The sequence below is a fragment of the Ictidomys tridecemlineatus genome, chromosome 3 (genome assembly GCF_052094955.1).
Source record: "Ictidomys tridecemlineatus isolate mIctTri1 chromosome 3, mIctTri1.hap1, whole genome shotgun sequence".
Lineage (NCBI taxonomy): Eukaryota > Metazoa > Chordata > Mammalia > Rodentia > Sciuridae > Ictidomys > Ictidomys tridecemlineatus.
Genome location: NC_135479.1, coordinates 68,886,624 through 68,906,207, shown reverse-complemented (window position 1 = coordinate 68,906,207; position 19,584 = coordinate 68,886,624). Strand labels below are relative to the sequence as shown.

General features: G+C 46.7%; 1 pseudogene across 1 annotated transcript; it reads right to left on the bottom strand.

Annotated features, from left to right (window-relative positions):
* Positions 1 to 4,239: 4,239 nt before the first annotated feature.
* LOC144375660 (vacuolar protein sorting-associated protein 26C-like) lies at positions 4,240 to 12,845 on the bottom strand (annotated as a pseudogene). Its single transcript, XR_013435640.1, has 5 exons — positions 12,801 to 12,845; positions 11,855 to 11,935; positions 9,492 to 9,560; positions 4,958 to 5,107; positions 4,240 to 4,415 (listed from the first exon to the last, which is right to left on the bottom strand). The product of XR_013435640.1 is annotated as a vacuolar protein sorting-associated protein 26C-like (transcript).
* Positions 12,846 to 19,584: the final 6,739 nt, after the last annotated feature.

Here is a 19,584-nt window from a genome sequence, read left to right as displayed (position 1 = left end):
GCCTTCAGGAGGGCCCACCAAGGAAGGCCCCAGTTGCACAGTGGCATGGCTTATTTCTGAGGTCTTGCTAATTGTGGGCCAACAAACAATGGCAGGGTTTGAAGGAAGAAATTTATTGCAACAGACTCGTCAAAAACAGTGAACCATAATTCAAGGCTGAGGCAAAAACTGGCTGCATGTCAAAACACTTGGCTGAAAGCACAGGGCTTAGGTGCTTTGGGTTAGGGCAGGCCAAGTTCATCAGCTCAAGGGTGTCCTCCTGGCACTACCCCATGGTGGGGCCTCCACTGCCCTGGGCACGGTCTCTTGCCACTCAGAACCTGCCCTGTAACAAGAGCAGCTCACCTGCATTCGCCTCCCATAGCCTTGCATCTTGTTCCGGGAATGTGGCAGCAGGGGATTCGTGCCAGTCCTGGACCCCAGCCCCAACCAGCGCTACCAGGTCCTCCCAATCCTGAGAGTAAGAGTGATTTTCCCAGTTCCTAAAGCTTTTGGAGTTTGTGGAGAAATGTTGCAAAGAACTACAGACTAAGGTGGGACATCCTCCTGGGAGAGGTCCACAAACTCATAAGCAACGAGCATGCTAGTGGCTGTTCTGGATGTCACCTGGCTGCTGACCCTTTACTGCCAGAAGCCCCTCGCTATGTCTGTCCACTAGTAAGTTAGGGGTTCTCTCTGTGCACGTGACCTCACCTTCCAGCAGACCCCAAACTGCAGGCACAGTGCTTTACTGAAACTGAAAGGAACAGGAACGGGAGTAGGGTGTTCTCCTGGAGCGCCTTCCATGAGGCAAGCCTGGGCATCCAGAGGGTCTGCGAACAGCCAGGGAGAAGGGGGACACTCAAGGAGCCAGATTCGTTTCCAAGGCAGATCACAAGACACATGTGCTGCCAGCGTGGCTCTGGCCCTAGTCAGGGGAGGAGCTGGCCTACCACCTGGCCACCCCACCTTCCCGCCTCTGGCTACGTCCAGCAGAGTTTCAGGGGGAAGTTCTCTGTGATGAGGTGGTTGGCATGAAGCAGCACCACGATGTTCACCTCGAACTCTGTGGAGAGAAAGGAAGGGACTCGGCTCAGGAATAGAGCAATGCCAACCTCAGAGGTGCAGCTCCACAGAGGGGGCCCAGTGCCACCTGCATAGTCTCCCCTGCAGCGTCACCCTGCCTTCCAGCCACCCAGGCCCTTGGGGCGCACCTCTGCCTTGTCTGGGAATAGGGCTCCTGAGCTTCATCACCTCTCTGTCCTCCTGTTCCAAACAGAACACCCTCAAATTCTCTTGATTAACAGATACTGTTTTTGCTTTATTTTCACCTTTCCTGCAATTCTTAAGGGAATTATCAAACTCTGAGTTGCCTGCAGCTGGCTGGGTGCCCCTCCAGTCCCCAAGTGATAAGCTTCAGGAAGAATGACCGTTTGTTATTCCTCTGGACGTTGCTAAACTTGCCTGAAGTGCCTGTTTGAACACTTGGCCCTCACCTTTCAGCAAACAGGATTTTTTTTCACCAGCTCTGTAGCTACTACAGACAAGCCTGACTGATCCCACAGAAGGGGTGCATGTGAGGCAGGTGCCTCCTGCAAAAAGGAGCCAGGTGCCTCCCCTGGTATCAAGAGCATGGGAGGAAAAGCTTTGTGTGGCAGAGAAGTGTGCTGGCCCAAGGGGGTGCCCAGCACACACTGCAGAAGCTCGGCTCTGCCTTTGGGGTCTATGCCCCCGTGATGTGGCTGCCTTCTCCCCAAATCAGCCACAACAGCAGTCAAGCACGTGCTTCTTTCCTTCCTTTGATAACTGACACTATAAGAAATGGCCTCTTGGCTGTCTTCTGAGCCCTGCTCACCACTAATCCCTCCAACTCCCTTGTCTTGTTGTGGCCCCAGGAGGAAGGAGTGTGAGGCTGCACAGACTGGTGCCCAGCAGGAAGGGGGCCTGTGTTTGGGGCTGGCACTGGCTTTCACTTTTAGCTGAGAACACCTGGAAGAACAGCCGTTTCACCCAGGAGCTCCTGACGCTCTGAGTGCCATCCCCCTGCAGCTCCTGACACTCCAACAGGCCTCCAGATCAGGCCTGACCCTCACATTTGCAGCCACTTGTCATTGGCATGCAGAGGAGGACACGTGGAGATCCTGCCTTAATGCAGGACACAGTGCTCACACCTGACCTCCTACCTGGAGGCTCCTGGACATTTTCTGATCACTGATCCTCTCCCTGAGAATTGGCCTGGCTTCCGGTGGCCATGCCTGCACAGTGTCCACACCTGCTTGGCAGGTGAATGAAGGCCAAGCAGTCCAGGGTCCCCGCTCCAAACTCTTCCCCACAGCCAACAGGAAGAGGACCTTGGGGCTTCTGTGAGGCCACAGCTCCTTAACCATTGGTTACAGGTCACTTCTTTTCTACAGAGACCCACACTAACCACCTGCTACTCATTTTTAAGTTCTAAACCTGACTTGGCATCAGGCTGAGGACAAGAGAATCACTGATCTCCTGACTGGAGGACAGGCATTTTTAATATGTGTTGATTGACAGTTTCCTGGATTTGCTTCATCTGAAAATTCTAGTGAATCTAAAAAAAAAAAAATAGGCACTTAATATAAAGCACAGCAGAAAAAACAATTTTTGTACTTTTCTGCAGTTTATTTAGGAAAACCAAGCCAAGAATTCAACATTCAAGATCTTCTTCCTCAATTTAAATTTGAGGTATTCTGAAGTAGAAAACATTCTTTGGAATAACATGCACAGTGCTACAGAGTATAAAAGGAAAACCTGCCTGACACTGTCCTCCAGGAGGACACCAGGGGTCTGGGAGAGAGGCCACCTCTGAGTGTGGAAATGGGGCTGTGGGGGAGGGGCCGCCACCTGCACCTCTGGCTTGGGCACCTGTGGATGTTGTGCCACGGGCAGGGCCATCTAATCGACAACCATCACAAGTGTGCTTTCGTAGTCGGCCATAGGGCATTTGCTTGGGTCAAGTCTGACCTGCGCAAGGCCTTTCTCCAGACTCTGCTGCCCATGCGTCCTGGGGACAGTAGACTGACCCTGTGTCCTGACCCTAACAGGCTCTCACTATAATGTGACATCTCACAGAAGGACCCAGAATTCTACAAATACTAAACTGTGCTTCCACCTGTACTGGCCAGCCCTGCCCTAGGGCTCACGTCCAGAGCACATGCAAAGAAAATGCAAGTAGTGCCCAGTGACACTGTGGCAGGTGCCACCAACCTTCCCTCTGGTAATACAAGCTTGGTGAGGAAGCTACACAGACTTATGTTTTGAATTTAGTTATAATTTAAACTCACAGTATAATTTTTAAAGTTCCTCATGGACTAATAATAATGCACAGTGACTCAGGGGGATGTGACATTAACACAAACATACTGGTCTTGGGGAAAAGTTCCCACTTCTCAATAGAGCAGAATAACAGCAGAAGCCATCACCAAAATCCCCTTGTCATATACATGTTTGTCAGCAAGCCTCAGGCAAGGCTCAGAAGTGTTCTGGGAAAGCCCAGGGAACTCTTACTGAGGTCTTTTCAACCATCTGCAAAGTTGTGCCAGGAAGTGCTGAAGTCACTCGCAGACTCTCCTACGCTGTGTCTACCTCTTTAGAGTGGGTGACCTCCCAAATGAATCTTATCAGCATGACGATTCTTAACAGGAGGGACATGTCATTAAAATATCTAGTAGGACAGGCAGACACACCTATGGTCCCAGCAACTTGGGAGGCTAAAGCAGGAGAATCACTTGAACCCAAATTTCAAGGCCAGGCTGGGTAACATGGCAAGACCCTGTCTAAAAAAAAAAAAAAAAAAACAAAAAAAGGACCCTCAAAACCAAAAAAACATTTGGTAAAAAGACTTAAACCCACTGAAATGTTCATGATATGTTAAAGGAAAAAAAAGCAGGACAGAACACTAGCTGGAACATGATTCGGATTGGTGGTCAAACATTCACCCACGGATTCAGGGAAAAGGCCCAGGGGCCTCCTGATGACTGACATTCATCCCAGGAGCGTCACTGTTCCCACCTGGCCCTAGCAGAGGAACTGACCTTGACGTCCCTTCCACACTACTCCTTCTGCCTGCCTGTCCCTCACAGAGCTTAGAGTCACCTGCCCTAATCTGGAGAAACGTGGCTACCCATGCTATTCCCCAGGCTGGCACAGCAGTGAGGTTTGGCTGAGGGACAAGGCCTGAGTGTCTGAGCTGCACAACCTGAGTGGTCCACACCTTCCCAGAACCCGTCCAGCGGGGCTGAGGGAGCGCTACTTGCCCACTTTGAAGTTGGTGGTCTCCAGTGTGGGGCAGGTGAAGAGCCTGGGGAAGACCATGTGTATAGGGACAGAGAGGCCCCTGCAGATGTCCCCATCGGCAATCTGAATGTTCTGGATCTCTGTGGCATCACGTGCATAGCCTTCTGCACACCCTGGGAACAGAGGAAACAGCAGATCACCAGTCCCTGTCAACACTGCCAACCTGCATCAACACACTGGCCCACTTCTCCAGTTCTGCAGAATCCTAGAGGTCCACCTTCCATATTTCACTTTCCTCAAACACACTGCAATGGTTAAGTGAGCAACTTAATGTCCCAAATTAACAGATCAGTGGTATTTGGAAGTGGGGTTTTCAGGAGGTAGCTGTGCTGAGTGGGCTGTTGAAGGAATGGCTGTGTTATAGAAGTGAATTATCTTTGGTATACTTGGTCTTTCTCACCATGGAATGCCCTCCTCCTTGACAGGATGTAGCAAAAAGGCCTTCAACAGATGTTGGCATCATGTATCAAGAACATGAACCAAATTAGCCTCTATTCCTTATAAACTGCGTGGTCTCAGGTATTTTGTTATAGCAACAGAGAACAAACTAAGACACATTTATGGCAGAAAGAGACTAGATCTTATTTTGCCTCCACCCACATCATCTCTAGAGAAGCAGGCAGAGGCTGGGTGGTTGCAACCAGCAGGGCCTTACCACAGGTCTCCACAGGACCAGCTGCAGCTCTATGCTGCGGATGGCGGCGTCTGAGTGCTCAACTACCAGCTCTCCTGTCAGTGGCTGTGTGATAACACAGTTGGTTGAGTTGAGATGTCCTCTAATGAGGAATTTGGGGAGCAAAGCTCTCTAAAACAAACAAAAACAAATGTATCAGGAGTATAAGGGAAAAGCCAAAATTACTAGATAGCTACTTTGGTATAAATCCTGAAAACAAAGCTGAGTTACTAGTACAGGGTGTACAGGGTCCTGTTTTAGGAAACGGGAAGACAGGAGCGACATAACCACATCACCCATCAGTCTTCGCAGCAGGAGACGGGTTCATTCCACAGCTGCATGTGTGCACACGGCACCTGAGCACCTGATGGACTATACAGAAGGACCCAAGGGCTCCACCAAGGCTGGCCTCCACTCAGATCCAGAAGTCTCCTGTCTCAGCCAGTAAGACATAAAAGGAAGTTGGCAAAGGGCATCCAGTCACCAAAAAAAAAAAAGGGTAAGAATCAACTTTAAATTGTTCCCTATATGGCAAATTTCGAAAAGCTAAGACATTTATTGTATTTCAAGGGATTTGGTTTTTTTCACTGCAAATTATTTTGCAGTACTGAGGACTGAATTCAGGACTTTGTGCATATTAAGAAAGCTGTTGGGCTGGGGCTGGGGCTCAGCAGTAGAGCACCTGCCTCACATGTGTGAGACCATGGCTTCGATCCTCAGCACCACATAAAAATAAACAAAATAAAGTTATTGTGCCCATGTATAACTAAAAAAATATTAAAAAAAAAAAGAAAGGTGTCCTCCTTAAGGCCAGACAAACACTTCGGCTCTTTTCTCTGTAAACAGAAAGCTGGCTGAGAGCGAGGGATGGTCTTGTGGGAAACAGTCTAGAGAGTGAGACAGCTATTCCTGGCATCTGCACCTCTGCCATGTCCCAGTCACTGAGAGCATTTCAGAGTTTAGTACACCACTGTCCGGCAGAAATTCAACAAAGTCACAAATGTCATTTAAAATTACATGTGTAGCCAGGTGTGGTGGCATACTCCTACAATCCCAGTGCTCGGGAGGCTGAGGCAAGAAGTTTGTAAGTCGGAGGCCAGGCTGAGCAACCTTATGAGACCCTGTCTCAAAATAAAATAAAAAATAGCTGGTGATGTAGCTCAGGCACACCCCTGGGTTCATTTCCCAGTACCAAAAAAACTTTTAAAAGTAAATAAATAAAATTACACTGTAATTTTATTTGTAACTATTTTATAATTAATTACAAATAAAATTTGTAATTAGCTACATTATGTTATTTAAATCTTTCTAGTAGCCACATTAAAAAAGCAAAAACAAAAGAAATTAACCAATATTTCCAAAATATTATCATTTCCACATTTAATCAATATAAAAATTTATCTATGATATTTTACATTCTCTTTTTCATACTGAGTCTTTAAAACTAGGCCAGTATTTTCAACTTCTGCTCATCTAAACTCAGACCAGCCATTTGAAGTGGCAATGGTCACAGGGGTGGGGGGCCACCAACTGACCAGCACTTATCTCAAACTGAAGAGCAGGGAGCTCTCTACCTGATGGTTCCCAAAGATACAGCCTCTAAAAATGTCTTGGTTAAAGACAGAGTTTTAAAAATAACTACACATAAAAAAGAAACATTTGTTTGGAAAAATAAAAAAGCGGTAACAGTTCACATTAAAATTCTTTAAAGCAACTGATGAAATAGGAAAAGCTTTCTATGTCCACCTCAAAACACTCTTTTCCATCCTCCCGGTGGTGACATTAGCATCTTCAAACAAAAATCAATTTGCACTATTTTCTGAGTCTGGTCTCCAGCCTTCCTGTAGTATCTGTGAGCCACCTTACCCTTCCAATAAATCCCTTTTCTACTTAAAAAACAGCAAACAAAACCCACCATGGTATTTTAAAAAATTCTTTTTGTAGTTGTAGATGGACAGAATGCCTTCATTTTGTTTGTTTATTTTTATGTGGTGCTAAGGATCTAACCAGGTGTCTCACGCATGCTTGGCCAGTGCTCTCCCACTGAGCTAAACCCCAGCACCCCACCATGGTATTTTATAAATAAGCAATTTTATTTTGATTTATGTTATTTTCTAACAACAAACATAAATACTTCTGTCATAATGAAAGACGGTTTTTTTCATTTATAAATAAAAAGCAAAGAAACTTATACTAGTCAAGCTGTGAGGAACACCCCCTGGACTCCACCCAGTGAAGCATTTCTGTCAGATAAAAAGTGGATTATGGTGGTTGGGGTGTAGCTCACTGGGGAGGCTTGCCGAGCTGCAGTGAGGCCCCTAGGTCTGTCCCCAGCATCATGGAAAAACAAACACAAAAAGAACAAGTGATTGCCCAGGACACTGCAAGAGTGCAGGCACCACAGACCTCCAGTTGGCGGAGAGGGCAGCGTGCAAGAGTGCCCACCGGCTGCCTGTGATCACTGTGGGGGCCAAAGAGACATCTCAAGGTGACTCATCATAATGTGGGGAAGCTGGGAAGAGTTGGGACTTCCTACTTACGAGACTCTGAGGGCAGATCGGGGTAGGACAGGGCAGTGTCCCAAGTCATTTAAGGCCACAGTGTAGGTCAGTGAGCCCAACACCCAGAGGACAGGCTGCCTGCACACACCTCCCTCTCCTCGTGTGACCCTCAGTGCAAACTCAGTGTGCACTTCTCCTGGGGAGCCTGATGCTCACTTGGGTGGGGGAAGAGTCTCCTTAACCAAGCCACTTACCAGGTCCTCACTTGTAAATTGGCAACCAAGAACCAATGAATTCCGGAGAATAAGAGCAAGAAAAAGAGAAATCTGCCCCACACACAGAGGAGCCACGAGAGAGGGAGGCGCAGCATGAGCACTGAAGGGGCTGCCCAGGAGGACAGGGGCCTGGAGAGGGACCACACTGCCGAGTTGGGGCACAGGAACCCGAATGGCCTCCTGAGCCACATGCTCCATTCTCTAAGGAGAAGGAGCCATGGAAAATGGCAGAGGAGTTGTGAACCTTCCAGAAGGTTCTGAAACCCATGACATACCACTTGCCTTATTTATATCTCCCCGGGTTTGAGGTCATCCCAAACTTTCCCTCAACCCAGTTCTAATCTGTATTTTCCAGTGAGTAAAATGAAGAACTAGTCAAGAAGAAAGTTCTGTCCAGAAGGAGCTGTAGGAATTCCCTACTTCCTCAAGAAACAAATATCTTAAAAAAAAGAAAAAAAACTGAAGAAAATTGACAGCAGCGGATGAGTGCTGGTCTGTGGGGAGCCATTCTCACACGTGATTGGGCAACTCCCGGTTTGGGTGTGAGGCGCTCTGGCTAAACTGTGTCGGAGCTTTCCCGACCCTCTCCTGGTGCGAGAGCCTGTCCTTGTGGGGGTGTGACTTGACCACTGACCCTGGGGCCAATCACTGACCCTGACCTTGGAGTGCTGCCCCCCTCAACCTTCACTGGATGAAATTTTCCCCTGAATTTCTTGTTCCTCAATAAAAGGCCACTCCCTGGCGTGCTCTCTCTCTCTCTCCTGCTAGCCCTGAGTAATCCCTGCTGCCCTACCGGGCGGTTAGAGGTAGGAGTTCAGAGGGAGAGCCGTCTCAGACCTGGTCATAGAAAAAGGTAACTGAGTCTGTGTGTTTATTTCGATCTAACTAGCTAACTTTTATGCCAAGAACCTCTTTAATGAAACCAGTGTGCTGGTTGCATGGTGGAACTGGTCCATACAAGCTGAGGCAGATGGCCAAGAGCTGCTGTGAGTGCAACCCTGCAGGGCCGGCTGGGCTGCTGCTCTGACTTCTGTGTGCCCTGGAGTAAACGCCCTGGTGTGGGGAGACTGCTGGAATCTTTGAAAAGCACTTGCCTCCTATCCTCTGCCTGCCGGGAATGCTGCTGGGAGAAACTACCAACTAAATATTAACAGAGGCTGACCAGAGGCCATGGGCAGGCAGACCCCAGCTGACCTGAGAAATGAAGGAGTAGGGGGTTGGGGGCCCGCAGTGCATCAAGACTGAGATGACTACCCATGGTCAAATGCAAGCTGAGGGTGGGCTTGTGGCTCAGTGGTAAAGCACTGGGCTAGCACATGTGAGGCCCTGGGTTTGATCCTCAGCACCACATAAAAATAAATAAAATAAAGGTATTATATAAAGGTATTATACCCAACTAAAAAAAAAAAGCAAGTTGGGCACTACAGGCCCAGCTGCTCAGGGGACTGGGGCAGGAGGATCACTTGAGCTCAGAAGTTTGAGGCCAGCATGGGCAACACAGAGGACTCCATCTCAAAAAAACAAGCAAAACCACAAACAGACAAGAAACTTTTAAACCACATTCTTCTCCTAAGCTGAGTTCAACATAAGATCAAACTGAAAGTAACAACTAATTAGTGTTCAGAAACAATCAGGAATCCTCTCACCATGGCTCAGTTCCCAGCTACAGAGCAGTTGGTCATGGGGTCTGGTCACTAGGAAAACCCATGGCATCTGAGTGGAATGAGAGGAACCAGTTACCTCTTTGACGTTCTGTAAAGTTTCTGGGGTAATGGTGAAGTCCACAGGGCTCGGAGTCAATGTCCCCTTCTAAGGCTGGAATGGGAGGTAGAACTGCAATCAGCGGCTGAGGGCCAGGGCTAAAGAGCTCTGCAGGCCCAAAGGTGTTGCCCTCTTTAAAGAACCAGAAGGGACTTGGTACTAAGGAAAAGATTTGGCTTCCAAACACAAACACAGCTCTGCAAAAAACACGGCTGTGCTCTTTGTCAAATTCCTCCGCCCTGCCCTGCGTGAGGACTCATCTTTTCATCTGTAATATGAGAAGGGTGTCAAAATCTCCAAGGCATTTTATGGGTTCAGAATGTTAGAATTACATCTGTAAATCAAAGCAGTATTCTGGGAAGTATCATCATCTTAAACCCTTCTCTGAGAATGAGAGCTAACACTGGAGGGTCTACTGCGTGCTGAGTCTCATGAGGCTGTCCACTCCTCCCAGATGGTTACCATCATACATGGGAAAGTGAGGCTCGGAGGTCAGTGCCCTGCTGGCTGCCTGTAGAGCTGTGAGTGGTGGTGGAATGAGGCACTTGGGCCAGTGCTGTCAGCCTTGGAGCTACGCAGCCATTACCTGGAAGAATCAGACCTAAAAATGAACCTTGGATGCCACCCACATCAACTAACAGGGATTATCTCCACATTACATTCTCCAAGAATCCATCCACACAGCCACGCTGCAACCACGCTTGCCATGGGCTTCTACCAGGAGCCAGGATCCAAAAGGCCAGCAAGACCCAGGGAGTGGGCAGAGGAAGGGCAGGTCAGCAGGACCCAGGCAGCAGGGTGGGGTCAGGCACTGAGCAAGGCCAAGGTCACTCACTCACCATGAGCTCATGACAATGAATATTCTTCTTGAATACACTCTTTAACTTAACAGGTTCATGAGTATTCTTTAGTGAAAATACTCTTCTTTGCAGCATTTAAAGAAACATTGACCTTATAAACTGTAGACCACAGTATGCTTTGGCCTTCTTCTGAAACCATTCACCCAAAAGACACAACACTTGAAGGCCACGTGGTGACAGACGGCCTGGAAGTACTCACTGCTGCCCAGCCAGAGCATGCCACCAAAAGGGGCTCGGTGGTTTCAGTCTGGGGACTGGGGGAGGCATAACCTGGGGGCTGGCCCTGGGCAAGGAGCCACTTGGACTCATTCTTCACAAAACTTGAGACTTTTTATCAAGGACATAGAAGACTCTTTTGGGGAGGGTAATCCACATAAAAATTTTGTCTTGCTTCAATTTTAAGACTGTTGATGGAAAAAAGAGAAATAGTCATCTAAACCAAGTAACTTCCAAAAAAAAAGAGGAAACATTTTTAAAGTGTTTTATACAAATGTATACAACATAGTTTATCACTGAAAGAGACTCTTAACACTATGAGTATTAAAAAATTTAACAGGAAAGGGAAACTACAAAAGCTCTAAAAAAATGACAAAAAGAATGTAGATGAACAGAGGACATCTGTGATTTTGCCAATCTCACACACAGCAGATTTAGTGTTTTTATTTACTACTTAAAAGATTCCATAGCTTGGTGCAGTGGCACATGCCTGTAATCCCAGTGGCTTGGGGGCCTGAGGCAGGAGGATTTTGATTTGAAAGCCAGCCTCAGCAAAAGCGAGGTGCTAATAAGCAACTCAGTGAGACCCTGTCTCTAAATAAAATACAAAAAATAGAGCTGGGGATGTGGCTCAGTGGTCGAGTGCCCCTGGATTCAATCCCTGGTACAGTCCCCCCCCCCAAAAAAAACCCAAACCACAGACATTTCATAATAGTGTAACAGAAATGCAAGCCCAATTTTTCTACAAAACCAAGCTGACTAGCCTGACACTCTATGGCGGCCTCATTGGTTAAGGTGTGTAGCGGGGACTGTGGAGTGTGTGCAGGCTTCTGCTCCACACCAAAGTAGTCCTGGGAGCTGCAGCCTGGGAAGATACGGCTCCTGAGCACTTCCCTGCCAGCCTCAGCCTGACCAGAGCTATGGAAAGGGCTTTCCAGCTTGAAACAAAATTCCAGAGGTCTGAGCAGGGCACAGACCAGGGAGGGAGGAGGCATGGCCACTTCTATATGAGACAGCACTAGCAAAGCCCGAGAGAGTGCAGAGTGAGCACAAGTCTGTCACCACGTGTCACAGTGAGTATAGGCACTGATGGTCACTGCTGATTCTGCATGACCAAGGAAAAAAACAGCACTGTGAGGGTGAGGTGCTTATGCCTCGGGCCACCTCTGACCAGGCATCTCCTGTCTTCTGACATACCCATCAAAGACTAAGTAGCTTACTCATCGCTTGTGCACAGGGTGCAATGCAGACCCGAGGAAAGCTTACAGCAGAGTGAACAATGAATTCACAGGTCTTTGTCAAGTCTTTGGCCAGCAGAGACCACCTCATGTCACAGCGCAGCATGTACTAGAAGGAAAAGTCAGAGAGAACAGAGTGTTAGTGGGCTTTGCGCTCTTCTTGGCATGATATTCAAGGGGTAAAGGAAGTAGCATATTTTAGGGAAACTTTGTCCAATGAACCTGTTTCATAAAGTAATACACGTAACGGGGGAAGTTAATATTCAAATAAAGGCAAAAACAAAGAACAAGTAAAATCAGTTCAAGGTTATTCCTCAGCCTGTTCCCACAGTCATTCTGAGGCTGGGCCCCTGGAAAGCACACATGGTCCTTCTTACCTACAACCTGGGCGAAGACCAGAGCAGGAGGACAGAAGAGCAATGGCAGAGGAGTGGAGCTGTCCCAGTGCAGCTGTCCACCATGCTGTGTGAGCCCCCAGATGCGTAACAACTTCTCTGAGCTTCCACTCGCCCCTCCATAAAATGGGGGTATCAATACCCACCTGCAGTGAGCATCAACTAGCTCACACATGGCAAGCACTGAGTGCCAGGCCCAGCACAAAGTGACATCTAGTAGAAAACACCAGAAACGCCCGGAGCAGCACCCGGCACCTCCCAGCCCACAGCTCTTCCCTCACAGTGCAGAGTGTGTGAGGCACCAGAGCCAAGTTCACAGTTCACACCTGTCACACCCATAGGGGGCTTCTAGTTGATTAAAGAGAAGTAAAGGCAGAAGTAAAGATCCAGGACTTCAGGGATCCTAAAAATTAGCTCTTCACATCTTGATCTTAAGGAGAAATAAAGAAGGAGAAGTATTTTTAACATTTTTATTTGAAACACTTCTAATCCATACAGAAGTAAAGGGAGGAGTTAGGGAAGCCCTATATATTCACAGGCCAGCTCACTCGTGGCCAGCTCAGGACCATCTGACTTCACCATGGCCAGCAGCAGATGGCTGCTGCGGGTGAGGGACAGAGCCATGGCAAAGGAATGTGGCCGCTGCACACCAGCTCTGAACCTGGCTGCTGGCTTCTCTTTTCTGAGCTGATCACTGCTGGCTACTTACTGCAAAAGGGGCTTGTCCTCCCCAGACAGAGTACACAACAGAGCTGGTCACTGAGCTTGAAGCCAGCTTTGGACTGAGACAGCAACCTCACGTCCCTGTCCATGAACCTACAGCAGCCTAGAAACAAAATTCCATGATATGATCACCTTCTTTTTGCTAGTCTTTAAAACAAAACCAGGGGGCTAGGGTGCAGCTCAGTGGTAGAGCTTGGGCAATATCCAAGTCTGTCCCCAACATATCCCCAAATCATATAACTTATGTTTAATAAAGCTAGCTGCTGCTTAATCATCCAGGAAAAATTTTAGAGTTATATCAAAAATAATTTTCATACCTAGGACTATATGCATAGTTGTGAATCTTGCATGAAATAAGTTCTTAAATATCTAAAATACTATGGGAGATTAGAACATTTTTTATAAGAATCATTCCTTATCTGCAATGATCATAATATATATGTATTCAAATATGTATATATTCTTTAACAAGATTTCAATCTAATCTCCCAGCCAGACAAGTTTAATGAGGGCTGGTAGTGTGTTCAGGTGTGAGTGTGTGTGAGCACATGCCCAGAACAGGAAACTGTTCTACTGCCGAACATCCCACTCACTGTCAGGCACGAGCCACACTTAATTCTGGCTGGCCTGGACTCTGATTCTTTTCCTACTGCCAACTTCCCCTCCCTCCATTTCAGTCTTGGATTTGGGCTAGATGCCTTCCACTATCTCTCTACCTGGGGACAGAGTGAGCAGTAGGCCAAACCTCTTCGGAGACTACAGGAAGGATTTCTCCTCTGCTGAAACTGCCAGTCTAGTAGATTGCAAGCTGCAGCAACTATTGGCAGCCCACCTTGCCATGACAGGGCTAGAGCCTGCTTGAGGCCAAAGCTGACACAGCAGAAGACTGGCTAAGAAAGGGCTGGAGCCCTGGTTTCCAACCTGGACACATTGTTCCTTTGGAACTGCTGCTTCTACGATCCAATGTCTCTTTTGTGCCTAAGTTAATTTGAGTTGGATCTCTGTAACTTGTGAATGGAAGGGTGTGAATTACAGGCATCAACTTTGGCCACTATTTAAGTGTGAAAGCATTAATTAGTAATTTAGGGCAGCTAGTGATCACTTGGAGAGGGGAGAAAGTAAAGAGGAAAATCAATGTTTGTTCTAGGAGAGGTGTCAAGTTCTTCTGCATGCCCTGTCCTGATGGGTCCTAACAATATTAATACAAGAACTACAGGGTACATGTAGGGATAGTCATTAACTCATGTATCCATCACTCAGCAAACACTCACCAAGCACATTCTGTGCCAGGCCCAGTGCCCAACTCTTCATCATTCCCTCATTAATCCCATAGAAGCAAGATCAGGGAGGGCACTGGGGGGTCACAAAGGTGGGGTTTGAATTCACTCCCACCTACAGCCAAAGTCTACACTGAATCCTCCCACAACACCAAGGTGATCCCTCTCCTGGGAAGCCCAGACCTAATTTGACCAAGATCTTTCGCAGGTGCTAGCTCGTCCATGTGGTTATGAGCTACGGGAAGTCAGAGGGCTCCAGGACAAAAACCTCAACAACACATTGAAAGGAGGTGCAAGATTGTCTTCTCTGATTTTTGGTAAACAGGACACCAACAGCAATACAGAAAGATGCCGGTCAACAGTTTTAAAGTAGACTCCCATAAAGGGTGTTTTTAATGTGAAAAAGGAGGGCTAGAATCTCTGTAAATTAACCCCGAATGTGCCACAGCAGCAGACTTGGCAGGGCTGGTACAGTCTGTGCTACAGTATACGATCTTGACAGTTTGTCCATAAGAGGGAAATATACATAATAAAACTTAACTATGATTTAAATAATTTTAAAATAAAAAGGCATTTGCACAAAGTGCAACTGGAAAGATTCAAGGACTCTCACATGCAGTGCCTGAAAAAGGAGGGACACTTCAACGGAGCCAAACTGAAAGAGCAGGGCAAGCACTAGGCCACCCCGAGAGGCAGCACCAATGGCCAGAGTGCCCAGGGAGCTGGAGGTTTAATTTGGGCCGCATTCTAAACTCTTCATTGTCTAGTAATTTTTACATTATGTAACCGCAATGCAGTTCAAATTATAAATGAAAACTTTCTTTATGTCTGTATGAGAAAGGTGATATTAAGGCTTAACAATAAAACTTTTATCCAAGCAATGTGCCTAAGTCAATATTCAGAGTGAGCCCAGTGAGCAATGGGAAGGGGTGATGGCCTGTGGACCCCTATGCCAGGTTGGTCCTGTGGCCCCAGGAAGTCGCTGTCCTCTCTAGGTGGCACTTGCTCTACCACTAGACAAGAAGACTAGAGAAAAACTGTCAAGTCCTTAAATCAAAAGAATGGAATAGAACAAAGAGACATGATCCTACCTTCTCTTCGGCAGATTTGTTCAGAAGAACACCAAATGTGAATACAGAATGGGAATTAGATGACACTTGAGGATTTATGTTCATTTTGATAAGAATGAAAATGTTACCTATGATTTTGTAGGAGCTGGCCTATTTTTTCAGAGATAGACATTGAGGTATTTTGACATGAAGTGTGTCAAGAATCTTAACTTTGAAATGATTCAGAAAAAATAAACACATATGGAAAAAAATGAGAGCAGGGCTGGGTGCTGCTGAGTGGCAGAGCGCCTGCCTATCACACAGGGCCCCAAGTTCTGCAGAATAGAAGATGGCCAAGTACCAATAAATGCTGAGCACGATTGGGTAAGTGTGATAAGCTTAATAAATGCAAAGTTAAACTAAGAAGAAATCTCATCTTTAGAATTTGTGAGATATTTGGAGACTTACACAATTCCCAATTACAGCATTCTGAGGTTAATCCTCAAATGGTAAAATCTGAGGACCAAAATAAAAAGGTAGGTAGGGGCAATGATTTCTTTACTAGGGAATTTACCACCTGCTAACTCCCCTGCTGCATTTTTCTAAAATAATTTTTTAGTTGTCAATGGACCTTTACTTAACTAATTAATTTATTTATATGTGGTGCTGAGAATCAAACCCAGTGCCTGGCACATGCTAGGTGAGCGCTGTACCACTGAGCCCCAGCCCCAGTCCCAGCTCTCCCATGCTGCATTTTAAGCACCTTCTGGTTTATACATTCTGAGCAGGGACACAGCACATCTATTGTGTGTACACCTGTATGTCTTTCTTGGCAACCTTTGGAAAAGAGTGAGATTTCTGATTCAAGTTTAAACAAGTTAATTTTTTAATAAATAATGATAAAGGAGAGTATGACCAGTAAAAAGTATGAACAGTAAAAACCTGATCTCATTCCACTCAGTTTCTAATGGATATAACATAGCCTTAGAGCATTACATAAACACTGAGAGAACTACAAGCCAGTGGATAGTGACTCTGGATACAGAATAAAAGAAGTTTTCAACATGAAACACTCGAGATATTTCCAGTCTCCTTACATTTTCACTCACTTTCTTTCATGGTGGAAATACTCCCAGCCTAGAAAGCTGTTTGGAGCTCAGGTCTGGGAACCAGCAGCTGGTATGTGCATGCACCGCAGCGGCTGTCTCTGAACTGGACCCATCACTGCTGCTACTCCTGAGGTCACCCCAAGCCTGTGGCTAGAGATGTATGTGCTGCCTGAAGCATGTGCACTAACCATAAAGAACCACAGACATGTTTTTCCTTCATAGCAAGATGGAGTCATTGTCCTGTATATGTTTCTTCTTGACAGACCTCAGGCAGCTCAGATACACATGCAGACCAACGATTTGTTACACCCTCCCAAGTGCTGGGAGGATTTCTGTTTTAAACTGGTATCTTTTAAGCAGGGCAGTGGTATCTACCAAGCCCAAATTATCAGCTAAACTTAAAAAATCAAACACATTCCTAACTTTCAACCCTTTTGTGCCTGGGTGAGGCTGCAGAGTTTTTTGAATTCCAGGGAGAGACTGCTGCAAGGCACAGAGTAAAGTCCCTTTCTTCCCACCGAAGAAGGAAAGGCTCTTCCTCTTGCCTGGAGTCACCACTAGTCCACTCTGGAGACAACAATAGAACTGTGAAAGCCACCCGTCACCAGCAGAGGTGGACAGAAGTCACAAACTCACTTCCCCTCATTGACAAGGTTTGCTCAATGAAGAACATGTGATTGTGCTAAAGAAGCAGCCTTGGGGATTAAACAGAGGGATGTTTATAAGAGTAAAATGGACAATTAATGCTGGTGCCAGAGAGAAGAGAGGGCATCTCCATCACCCAACAATAAAAGTGACAGAGGTTGGTGCTGCCTCAAAAGAATGCTCAGGAAACAAAGGAATTTTAAGAAAGAAGTTATGGCTTGGTTCCTGTCAAAAATAATGGTCACACATGAAATGTAGTTAGCCAGGGGAAATGACAAATCAATTCAGAATATCCATGCAAGGACTCAGCAATAAGTCCAGTATGAAATTCTTTGATTCATTTGTTAACTTTCAGTATAAACGACCAAGCCGATTTTCAGCAGAAAAATTCTGAAATCAACTGCATGGGATTTGGGAACTCACCTGAATGTTGACAAACACACCATGGTAGGTCTCGTGCAGGACTATGTTACCCTTCATGTAGAGAGGAAATTCAAAAGGAATTTCTGTTTTGCCACTGGGAAACTTTCCTGGCTTCACCATTTCTATGGTGCTATTGATAATCTGGATTGGCTGCAAACAAAGTCAGATGTCCCCTCCAATCAGAGCCATCTGGTAATCATCTTAAAGATACAGCACCCTGAGCTCCTGGACACTGCTGGGTCTGGAGATGAACAAGAAGTCTGTTCTATTTTTTTAAAGTCTCTTCCATGGATAATTTTTATTTAATAAAAATTTCAGTTTTATTACAACATCAGATGTTGAGGGGCTTGGCACACAACAGGAACTGAGCCCACATGTTCCCCTCTTCTGCCCAAATCTCTCATCAGCTGTCCTCACAATCGCTATGAGCAGGATGCAGAGGGGGCACAGCACAGTGAAGCTGCCTGGCCATGGGGCACATGTGACCCACGGCTCCTCCTCATCAGACTGTGTCCTCTCGGGTCACGCTGCCCTAGTTCCCGTGGCCCTCTGGCCTTTGGAGTCTGGTGCTGAAGCTGGTGAGTGGAGCAGCCTCTTCCAGCCCTGGTGACCTGCACACAACTTCTCTCTAGCCTCCCAGGAGGAAGGCAGCGCTGATTTCAGGGACTCATTTCCTGTGCTTTGGTTTAGCAGTACCCTCAGAAAACTGAGGACTTAGGAAGGGAATCACTAAACAATAGTGACTTAAAAGAAGAGACCTGGGCAAAAAAATGTGAAATTCCTAAGTTGGACCCCCATGAAGCACCCCCTTCCATATTCACTCTTCTTCCTACATTAGAGTTAATGTGGCCTTCAAGAAAGGGAAACTGTAAGTCTAGAAAACAAGTTCACATTCTGGAACACAAAACTCTTCCCTTCTCTTCCCTAAGTGACAAGGAGAACCACTACTTTCTCTGTCTGCCTCTAACTTGGATGTCAGACCTGACAGGAGCAACATGCACAGCTGGGAAGTCAGTTCTGAAGGAGGAAGGCAAGGGTGGCCATGGGCCACAGGCACCTTCTCAGAGGAGCTCCGATCTCTCTAATGGCTGAAGACAGTCCATGCATAATTATCCTAACCCTATGTACGGAGTAGGGACAAATGCAAGCATACTTTGCATAAGGGGATAATTTTAGAAACAAAATATCTAAATGCTTTCATGCTTTTGGGTTGATTGGTAAGTATTTCAAGGGGGGTGACCACCCTCCCTTGCAAGTAACAACCAATGCACTAATAAAGGCAGAGGGCAAGTGAAACATACCATAAACTTTCAAAGCCCGAGTTAAGCATTCTTACCTTAACGGAATTGTAAAATGCTTCGAACACTCCCACACTTTTGGCATGGAGCTGGAGGTTCACAGTTCCTTCCATGGTCAAAGACACTCCCTGGTGGTGGACCAAATCCTTACTAGAGACGACCACCACTCCCGAGAGCATTTCCTGGGGACAAGAGGCAGCCTCCAATCATATCAGAGCATCTCACCTCAATTGTTGGCAAAAGGAAGTCATCTTAACAATCAAATCATTCAAAGATTGGGAAGATCATGGAGACATGTGGATTCCAGGATAGAGGGGGTCTGTCCCTTGGGAAGAAGGTGCTGAGGACAGCGACACAGCACAGCTGCACCCTCGTCCCATGGCTGCCTGCCAGGCTGAGCTGGCTGGGGCAGAGCCCACTGTGGCTGACTCCAGAGTGCAACCCACGCTGCTGCGACAAAAGCATCCACAGTGTCCCTTGCAAGGGACTTCAGAAAGCACAGTCCTCTCGGCCTCCCAGAATGACTATTTCTAAAGTGACCTTCAGAACACTTTGTGGCTGCCATCAGATGGCAGAAAGCAGATGACAAAAAATGATGACCAAAAAAGAAAAAGAAAAACAGCAGGAAGGAAAATCGGCATGCAGACCGACCATTTAAAAAAGGTCCACGCTGCAGGTGTCTGAACGTGCTCACCTTGCATTTCTCTAGACACCCCGCAAAGAATCTCTCCCCCAAGTACTTATGTTATGTGAACTTTTGAGAGCAGGGAATATTCTGTGTGCCTTAAATGTGTTTCATGTTTTGTTCTGTGTCCCACTACCCACCCCAAAGCCCTGAA